This window comes from Odontomachus brunneus, unplaced genomic scaffold, assembly GCF_010583005.1.
Source record: "Odontomachus brunneus isolate Ranch 3 - 2012 unplaced genomic scaffold, Obru_v1 Obru_scaffold_018, whole genome shotgun sequence".
NCBI lineage: Eukaryota > Metazoa > Arthropoda > Insecta > Hymenoptera > Formicidae > Odontomachus > Odontomachus brunneus.
The window spans coordinates 1,417,445-1,427,465 of record NW_022639468.1 but is presented as its reverse complement, the minus strand read 5'-3'; the positions used below and the strand labels follow the sequence as shown (position 1 = coordinate 1,427,465).

Genomic DNA, 10,021 nt, shown 5'->3' with positions numbered 1-10,021 from the left:
TCTCTCTCTCTCTCTCTCTCTCTCTCTCTCTCTCTCTCTCTCTCTCTTTGTCCCTCTCGCGCGCTACCTCTTCGCGCTCTATCGCCCTTTCTCTCCTCCCCGCTTCCGAGTCTTCCGCTTCTGCTTGATCTCTTTTTCACCCCTGCCGCACTTCGATCTCTCATGACTTCTGATCGATTTCATGTTCTTATCGTGTTTCCCGCGTTTCTCGACTATCGCCGCGTGCGCGCACACGACGACCGCGACCTTGACGGAGGTGGATGACAAAAATCTCAACGCCAGGCGCGTTCCTTTTTGCGGGCGTCTCGCGCTCACGGCGAGCGCACTCTTCAAAAACGCCGCGCGTCTCCGCCAGTTTTTGCACTGGATCTCCACCCGAGATCCCCCTCGCGCCGATCGTCGGTTTAGGAACAGCGCCGTGCGCGTTACACGTTCATGTATGCTGTTGTTCTCTCGTGAAATTTGTAAGACGAACTGCTCATGACTACCTGCGTTCCGTACAACTTTTGGCAACTTTCAATTACAAATATTATGCGTAACATGTTATATTTTCTAATGTATCTAAATCTTTTGGTTATTTGTGGCTGAACACGTTTCTCTTCCTGTTCCTGAAGGAGATAGTTATCCCCGAGACCGTAACAAGATCTACCTACTCTCTCCTACTCTCGTCCCCTCGCGTTCGGCATGCCGTCCCGCAGCGGTTATTGATTTACACGTGTCGGTCCAGCAACAAATAATCCCTTGTAGCAATAATTGCTGACAATATATAGTGGTCTGCCTCACACTCTCTTTGCCTTTCCTTCTTGTATCGAGAACCGCGACTAGAGATATTTACAGTTTGCTAGTGCCTCTCGTCGCGAAAGCGTTGCACCGCGTAGAACACCCTCGTGTCTTCGCGGCTCGCTTTGCTCTCGTGTACTCGGGTAATACGTTCCATAAACGCGCGCGGTGCGTGTACCTGCGCAGGTATTACCGGTACGTGCGTGCATGCGTGCGTGCGTGCTCTTTCGAGATCTCTCTGGATCGTACGCACCTCGTTCAATCTCAGGCAGCGTTCGGTATTTAACGGCTAACGACCCTCGGCATTTTTCGCGCACCAACACGTACACGGATGCACGCACTCGCGCACACACGCACGCATGCACGCACGAATACGATTATCGACATTACGGAGAGAGCCTGTTCTAGATCAGGGTGGCTCGATGAAAAAGCACTACCTGGAATCCTTCTCGAAACGTAGGGTTATGCGTGACGGCGTTACGATTGCTTTGACAGTTCTACGGCGTTTCTTTCGCGCGGCGCAAAGTTAATCCCGATAAGCCAATCACGACGCATCTTTACGGTCTACCGAGCTACAAAGTAGATGACAGGGAGTTTGAGAAAGGATAATAATAATATCCACTGTCGCAGTAACGATGACCATTGGGCGATGATGATGACTATTAGGCTATCGTCGGGAGGGGCTGTCATAAATCTTCGAGTAGCCGGGAACAGAAATGCACAGCATCAGATCACCCGTGTAATCTAATGTTCTATATTCCTCGTCCACGTGCAATCGAGACACCTAGCTCATACGGGCAATAAATGATCTCCCGATAATCGAGTCGTGTCCCTAATGGCCGATATCGCGCCGATTTGAGCATCGATCGACGCTCCGCGGTCGATTTGTATCGCCGTGGTAAAGCGACTTCCACATAAGACAGTCCGGTACTTCCTATACGCGATAACCCTAGAGAGCTTGCATTACATATCCCACCTCGTATTGAAGTCCGAAGTCTACATTTACCTCCTCGTATTTACACGGAATAGCATGAATACCCGGCAAAGAGACACGCCTACGTTAGTACACTAGACACACACACACACACACACACACACACACACGCACGTACACGCAACAACGGCGCGCATTCGCGCGTAACACAAAGTCTCGTTTGTATCGAAATCGTTTGCTCGCTTCTTGCACGTTCAGCTTCATCTATCGCCCATACTATCGGTCCATGCTCACCGATTAACGATTTGCGGCTCGACTTTTCGAGTACCCGTATGCAGGGCGACGGAAACGCATTGTATCGGTCGTCTATATGCGTATGAGAGCGTGTGCGTCGTTATGAACACAGCACGATGCTTTACACCGAGTGCGTTCCGCGAGGCGTTCGGCTCGTTTGGAATTTTTGCATACGAATTGCCGTAACTGTAGACATAAGAAGTAAACTTTAGCTGTAGCACCAATCAGAATATCGCTATAGAGGTTTGCGTACACCAGAAGAAGATAGAACTGCCGGTAAATCTGACGGCAAGCAGAAATAATTAGGATTTGTCTGCTTGAGAAATCCCAGTTACTCGAATTCTTCTGACGCGGTCACTCGTATTTTCGCCTAGCTTGGAAGCTCCTAAAGCAATATCTTCATTGATTCTTTAATTTATTAATTGTTTATATCCTAGTCCCGATGAAAAGATGACGTTACAATCTTGTCTTGAGAGCAAAAGACTAAAGGCTTGCTAGATCCATGGTAGAACGGAGGAAGTTACCTTCATAATTACAGCAATTCGTGTTTGAAAGAAATTATAGATTCGCGAACGCACAGTCGCGGCTTCAACGGCGGGCGGTGATATTTAACGGTTAACGATTTGCTGATTCCCTCCGCGGGAAAACTCAGGATCATTGAAACGACGGGCATCGTCGCGGTTATCCTTCGGCTTTTATAAAGTCGCCCCATTTGCCGCAGCGGTGCCTCTTCGTGCAAATAGACCTTGAACGAGTTCTGACGACGAACGCGGCCGCCGTGCGCCCGTCTCGTCTCTCCTTGTCTCTCTCTCTCTCGGGCGTGCGATTCCCTTTTTCGTCTCGCAAACTTATCTCGCTGACGCACATGTACATGCACGCACGCTCGCTCTCGCACGATCACAATGTTGTCCGCACCGCAAGAACCACCGTATATTCCGCGCTTTACGGTCAACCGGCGCTGAAACGCCGCGCCGCGCCGCCACCATGCCGCGCCGTGCTGGTCGCCGGATTGTCCGCGAGACTACTTGACCGGATCTCCCCGGTGCGTGAATCCCCCTCCGCCCTTTTTCTCTTTTTACTCATTACCGAGATTGGAACGAAGCGCTTTACGCGCAACCACGGCGTCGGGATATTAAGTAGAAGCATCGCGTAAAATATCGGCGAGCGGAATATAAACGGTACGATGAGTTTAATTAGAAGCGAGGAGTAAATAATAAAGGACTGTCGGCGGATATTATTGAGTCTGAGGTATAATGTGCCGCGGGGGGGTGAGAGGAGAGAGGCGGGTGCGCCAAGGAAACACACGGTCAACGCGGCACAACGATCGCGCGCCGTTTGTCTACCGGTTCGGCGCGATATCGTGTCGCGGTGTACGCGCGCTTCTAATTCCTACAGTTAAACCCATTTTCTGCGTTCGAGCAGAACCGGCTATCGATATTCGATGCCTCGTTCCGCCGATTGATATCGCACATGCACGGCTACTCGAGCGTGAAACCACGGTGCTACGAGATCGTTCCTCGACGGCGATCCCCGGCGGATCGCGATGGCAACGGTATCGGCGTCGCGCAATTCGGGAGCGCGTGTTTTTCTTCCGAATGCGCGAACGTGCGCAAAATCGCACAAAAACCCACTTACCCCCTTGCGAAGACAATCGTGTTGACCAAAGATCTCGAGTCTTCCTCCCTCGACTAGTTTTCACGCGAATTCTGAGGTTTCAATTGCAATTATCCCGCAGGAAAGAGTAGAGGTCGTTAATGTTTCCGGATATTCGTTAGTACCGAATCAATCGGTACTGGCGGGGCCACCGGCGTTCTATTACAGAGACCCGCTGATGTTGACTGACAGTGGATGGTGCGTGGAAGAAGAAGAAGAACAAGGTTGACGAACGTACGGGGCCGTTAGAAAATCGAGAAGCGATCGTGGGCGTGTGGCAGCGAGGCCCTCAAGGCGCCCCGTAATGCGCAGCATTGACGCTTTCCGGGTAATATTACCGCGAGCCGGTTGATAGCAGGAGAGCTGTACCAACCGGCAACCGGCGTAGAAAATACTGGATCGTCCGCAGGTACGCACTATCCGTCCCGAAGATATCGGCCTTCGACGGCGGACTCTATCGCGATCGTTTCAGGCCAGCCGGATAAGCGGCCACCGCGGCGATATTAACCCTGAATGAAGCACATTCCTGAGTCGCGGTCGATCTTGCTACGAGCGATCCGACGAGCTCTCGAAATTGCAATAACGCGGCAGCTTGTCGCGCCCCATCTCGCAAATTTCTGCGATCCCTAGGGTCGAGAAATATTTTCTTTCGTGGGACACGAAATACGTTAAACTGCGAACCCACGCACAGAAACACCGAGCACATCTCGCGGAAGTTTTAGAAATTCCAAAAGTCGCAATAATTTTGCCGACACACGCGAGAAAATATCATTCTGCTGCTAAATTTAAGTAATTATTCTTGACAAAAAATATTTTCTTGATAACAACTTAAAATATGATCACGAAGATTACGAACGAATAACCTGGCCGATAACATGGGCGATATTTCCCAATTTCTTCGTATTCGATTTCCCAATTCTATGTAGTAATCAAACCGAATTTTTGTTTCAACTGAGTACTCCTTATCAAAATACTAATTCCTTATCAAATACTTGAAACAAGTAATATCTACTTGAATGTAATATATATGTCTTTCTGTATATATTTTTATATTTCACTTCAGCTATATGATATCATAAAGAGAGTTTAGAAACGAATCTATCGCTTCGCGGGATACACTGCAGTCTCAGACGAGATCAAGTCGACCATGCGCGAAAGGTGATCCGATTTGAGTTTCTCGTCACGTAGATGTGAATGTACTATGTGGCGTGCAATGAAAAATTAAATTAACCTCCACTCGTAATAACCCGCAGCGTCAGATTTCTTCTGAACAGCCGAGAATCATTAAGGCATCCGGCAAGCAAGAAACACGATACAGATTCCAGAACGAGGCGCAGTCGCGATTGATTAAACTGTCCGTATCATAATATCGAGCCATACACCGTTCGCACAGTAGAGAAGATATGCGTCTGGTCTTGTTCCCGTTACGTTCCGTTCCGTTTCGCGCGCGCGGAGAAGACTTTTCGCCAAAAACCGCAGGTATGCAGTGAATCAATTTCACAGGTAGCCGGCGTGTCGTCAATTAGGATGGCGGCCAGCGCCCGCGAATATTCTTCGGGTTTCGTTAATTTTACGAGGGGAATCCAACCATAAAATACAGCTCGAGTGCCGGGCGTATGCGCGAGCGCGAGCTGAAGCGTTTACGCGAATGCCGGTATAATTTCAGTGCCAGGGACTCATCCAGTCCCCGTCCCCGTGAGTCCCGTCGGAACCGTCAGGCACCCGCGAAACCGGGAGGGACAGTGAGAACGAGAGGAAGAGGCCGATAATTGGTCGTTGGAGCGCCGTTTTCGCGTTACACAGAACTCCATTAGGCGAGCGATCTGTTCTAGTCAGTGCCCCTCGCTCCCACTCCCCTCTTTGCTCTCTTCGCGCCACAGAGAACTCGAAAATCGGGTCGAAGAGACGAGTCCGCGCGCTGCCACCCTTGCCCCTCCTTTTCTTCGAGTTTCACGTCCGCGCTCTTCCTTTTTCTCCCTGCGTTCTCTTCCTTCTCCTCCTCTTCCCCACCCTTCTCTTGCTCGAGGGAAGTCAAAGGTGTTCCTCCGGCACGAGGCACCGGCATTCGTGATTTCGAGGTAAAGGAACGCGCGACAAGGTTTCCAACTTAAAATTCCTCCCGCGCCTCCTGCCCCCTCGACGACGCGGCAACCACTACCGGGGCCCTTTTCACCGCCGATCGTTACCCCGATGCACGCGAGCTTCGCCGTGGAGAAACCGCGCCGTCGTTGCCACCCTCCGGGCCGTGGCCACGATTTTAAGGCGCGTCCGGACCTCTGCCGTTTCGAGGGACCATTATCGATAACAGGGGCGTGCGCTTTTATTGCGCCGTTAAATCGCCAACAGCCGGCGATTTCCAAAAATACAATCGGTCATCGTGGGACGTAATGGGCATCCGATACGTGTGTGAGAGCAAGAGACGAAAGAAAAAATATTACCAAATCTCGGCCACTATCTCGGCCCGTTATCTAAAAGTGTAAATCTTAACTGGTACGACGAGAGGAGATCGCACATATGCATTTGGCACGACGAGATCCTGTTTCCAAGATTTATTAATTTACTGATAAGATTTATTTTATAGAGAAAGTACTTAATTGTGATAAATTATGTTATTGTGTGAAAGACATTTTGCCGAACGAGATCAATTATGTCCAAAAGTCCGCGGCAATTCCGCACGCGGTGCGCTTCCTGTGTTCCCTAAATTGGATCGGGATTACGTCGATACGGTCTCGACTGACCGCACGAAAGTCATTCTTCAAACGATACCTTACGGTTACCCGTTTAGATGTTATCTAAATTGTGCGCCTTTTAAACGGTGTCGCACGTTATTACACGCGACAAATTTAGATAACCGCCTCGAAAAACACGGAACCCGTGTACCGCACTTCATACGATCTTTTTTATACTGTCATAATTCGTCGACTGGGAGTCTTTCGGATTCCGGCGGTGTACGTAACAATCGAATCACTTTATATGGATTGACATCCATTGGAAATCTTTGGAAAGACGAGTGTCGACGCCGCAAACGTATTTGTGACAATAATATGCATTATTAGAGACGCCAATCAACACAAAATTGCGAGATTTACTACTAGATTCTACATTTTAACTCGAGAGATATTTCCTTATTCTCAGTAAGATCGTCAAACAACCGTTAAGATCGCAAAACCCCATTTCTAAATAATAAATGACTTGACATACCTAGAAATATATGATGTGATCGCTATCTCGTATTCATCGTCCTGACTTCCCGATACAGCAGGCTGCTCCTGATTGACCCGTTGTGACACTCCAGACATTCAGCCACTGATACTAACATTCACGTAGATACGATTCGATCGAAGAAATACGTTTTAATTAACGCCACATCGACGAAAATCCGATTAAATATTTCAAGATCCGACGCGTATTACAATGTACCGATTCGCATGCTCTGCGCGGCACGCTCGTCGTTTGCCGACTCGAGACATAATGTCATACTCGACCGCGACGATGTATACAACGTAAGACAGAACCAAAACAACCGTTGCGGTTATGTTGTCACTCACGCGAATCGTTGTCACTTGCTAATCAATGACGCGCGCGCGCAACAATCCATACTATCAAAACATTCCACAACCTTCCAGGTGGCTGAGTCATCAGGGCAGTCATAATGTATCGGAAGTGCCCTGTGCCAAAATTTACAAGTCTCATAAATACTGATTTGCGTCTCTGTTAACTTCCGTTCAGCCTTCTTATTGTGACGGATGCATATTTAAAAGGTGCGCTCCATTGATGCCTTTGGACACACGTGTTATCTTTGTCTTTACAACTCTTTCTTTGTCCACTTCCTTTGGATCTCTACGTTTCATCAAAATGTTTCACGCCAATAAAAAATAATAATGAACAAATTATAAAACAAGAAAATTTGTTATTTTACTTGATTGTTAATTCCATTATTTACCTATATTCATTATTTAATATTTTTTCATCTCATATATACATATTTTATCTGCATAGTTAAATAAGTCATATAATTCATATTGAAATTATGAATGATAATAGTGCAGATAGAATATTTTGAGATAATTGAATATTAAATAATTCCGATTACCCATTTTCTAAATACGCTTAGCACAGGATCTAAGATTATTAAGAAACTCTCAGCAATCTCTTTTTGAAGCCTCAACATGATGGAAAGTATATAATTATTTGCAACGTTAATGTAGAACAGTAATTTCTACTTGGAATATTGCTAATAAACGAAAAATAATTAAATAGATTGCATTTACGTACGAGCAAGAAACAGTTTCTCTACCTATATACTCGTTAGAAAAACCTTGCTTTTCCTGTGAGAGCAAGAAAGAGAGAGGAAGAGAGAGAAGAAACTTCTCATAGGTGTTGTGTCGCTCAACCCGGATTCGAGAATGCGGAGCAAAATAAAATTACACCGAAAATCACTACGAATACGCCCTTGAATTCTCGATTAAAATGATGCCCGCGGCTCGTTAATCGTAAAACAGATTGGCCGATAATTTAAATGTTAATGCAACGCATGTGCAGGCGCGCGCTAAAACCGGCGCGACGGAGGAGCCGGACGAGTGAGCGAGTGCGGACGTACGCACGTAAGCACGTATGTACGTACAGAACGGCACATACAGGGAATACAGCCCGCGCAATGGCCGGAGTATTAACACTGTAGTATTCCGGTGTTAATGATTTTAATTTAATGCTAAGACAGTGATATTGCCACGTCGATTCCACGAAAGAGAGCGCGCGAAATAACGAAATGATTCTCACAGCGAGAGACCGACGATTACGTTTTCTGTCCTCCCGCTCTCTCTCTCCCGGATCACCTTCCTCCACCGCGTGTCTTGCCCGCGCACGCGGCCATTCCCTATAACTCTCTCCTGCTCTCGCGCCCGTGCACGTCCGTACGTACACACAAGTACGTCGTTAGCGCGATCCGCTAAGGGGCTGGTCCATAAATTTGCGATTCGCGAAAATATCTCGGCAGACGGGCAATTAAGATATCGAGAGCGAGAGGAGGAGAGCACGAGGGAGCGGGACAGAGAACGTGGAGAACAGTGAGGAGGTGACGAGGAGGAGGAGGAGGAGGAGGGGGGAGTTGCGAGAAGAAGCAGCCGTAGGTAGTGGGGAAAGGCTAGAAAGGAGACGAGGCGAGGACGAGAGGAGGGAGTGCCCCAGAGGGAGGCTGAAGAGAACCAGAGGGCGTCGGCCCTGAGCACCGGACACCGGGAGGAACGCGGCCAGACACTCGCCTAGCTTTAATTACGGCGCCGTGGCCGCGCGGGGCGGAAAAAAGGAAGCGGGGGCCCCTCGTAAAAGTAATTTCAAATCGAGTGCGCGGGGCCCACCGCCGGTCTAATTAAATTTTCGCGCAAAAAAAAGGATACCCAAGGACTGCCCCCACCAGTGACCAGTGGCGAGAGGGACAAGGGCGCTCGTAAAAAGCGCGACGGGGCCTCGTCGGACCTCCTTCCCTCTTTCTGTCGGGGCCCCGGCTACTCTGTGGAGCGCGCGCGGGCCCCCTCCGGCCCTCTCTCGATTCCCCCCTACGCGATTATCGCCTCGCTGCGGACCGGCGACGCGTAAAACAAATCACTGTCCCGCGCGCGAGCGGGAATTCGCGACCTGCGACAAGCGGCGCGAAAGTAGGACGACGTGTGTGTACGCACCTTGAAAATCTGCATACGATCGTGTCTGCCGATTTTCAGGACCGCAGTTCCTGCAGTCTCCTTCCTGCACACGGCCTCGTTCGCACGGCTGATTAATCGCATTAGCGGTAATTAACGTCGGGCGCGCGCACGCGCTTGGTGAAGCGAAAAGTTCCATGAGATCGTTCGGCGGAGTTTACACGCAGGTACCTAGGGCTCGAGTAGCCGCGTGAATAGGGACATTCTCTCCTTCTCTCTCTGTCGCACAATCTGAGGACAATGCACAGTTTACGCGAGAGTACGCGCAATTTACGCGAGTCGTGACGCAGAAAAAGCTCTCGCGGTACCGCTCTCGCGCTATCTACCGCGATACCAGTCGGATAAGGCGACACACCTGGTCGCTTGTTCTGTGATCTAAGGTCGGCAGGCGTTGCGAATGCAATGGTCGTCGTAAGCGCAACGTGTGTCCCGACATTATCGCGCCCTGCCGCTGGTGATTGCATAATTCGCGTGACCTCGGCAAGACGGGAAAGAGGAAAAAGCTCGGAAAAAGTGGAGTAGTTATTTTCGTTACTTCGGAGATAAAACTACCAAAGCCTGGGCATGTATCTAACTTTGAACAATCTTCTTGTTTTGGTCTTTAAACGTAAATACAAATAATTTCTTTAAGAACATTATTTTTTAATATATAAATAGTTTCTTG

General features: G+C 48.9%; 1 protein-coding gene across 5 annotated transcripts in view; it reads right to left on the bottom strand.

The window, feature by feature from the left end:
- Window positions 1–10,021, bottom strand: part of LOC116841812 (protein dachsous) — a 428,326-nt gene that overhangs the window by 365,170 nt on the left and 53,135 nt on the right. For 2 of the 5 annotated variants that reach the window (XM_032810201.1, XM_032810200.1), the window contains exon 1: window positions 6,863–7,211. The exons of the other annotated variants lie outside the window; for them this stretch is intronic. The gene's annotated coding sequence lies outside the window, so the exon portion shown is untranslated. Of the gene's footprint in view, window positions 1–6,862; window positions 7,212–10,021 lie in introns of those variants that run through there. 5 annotated transcript variants of the gene reach the window in all.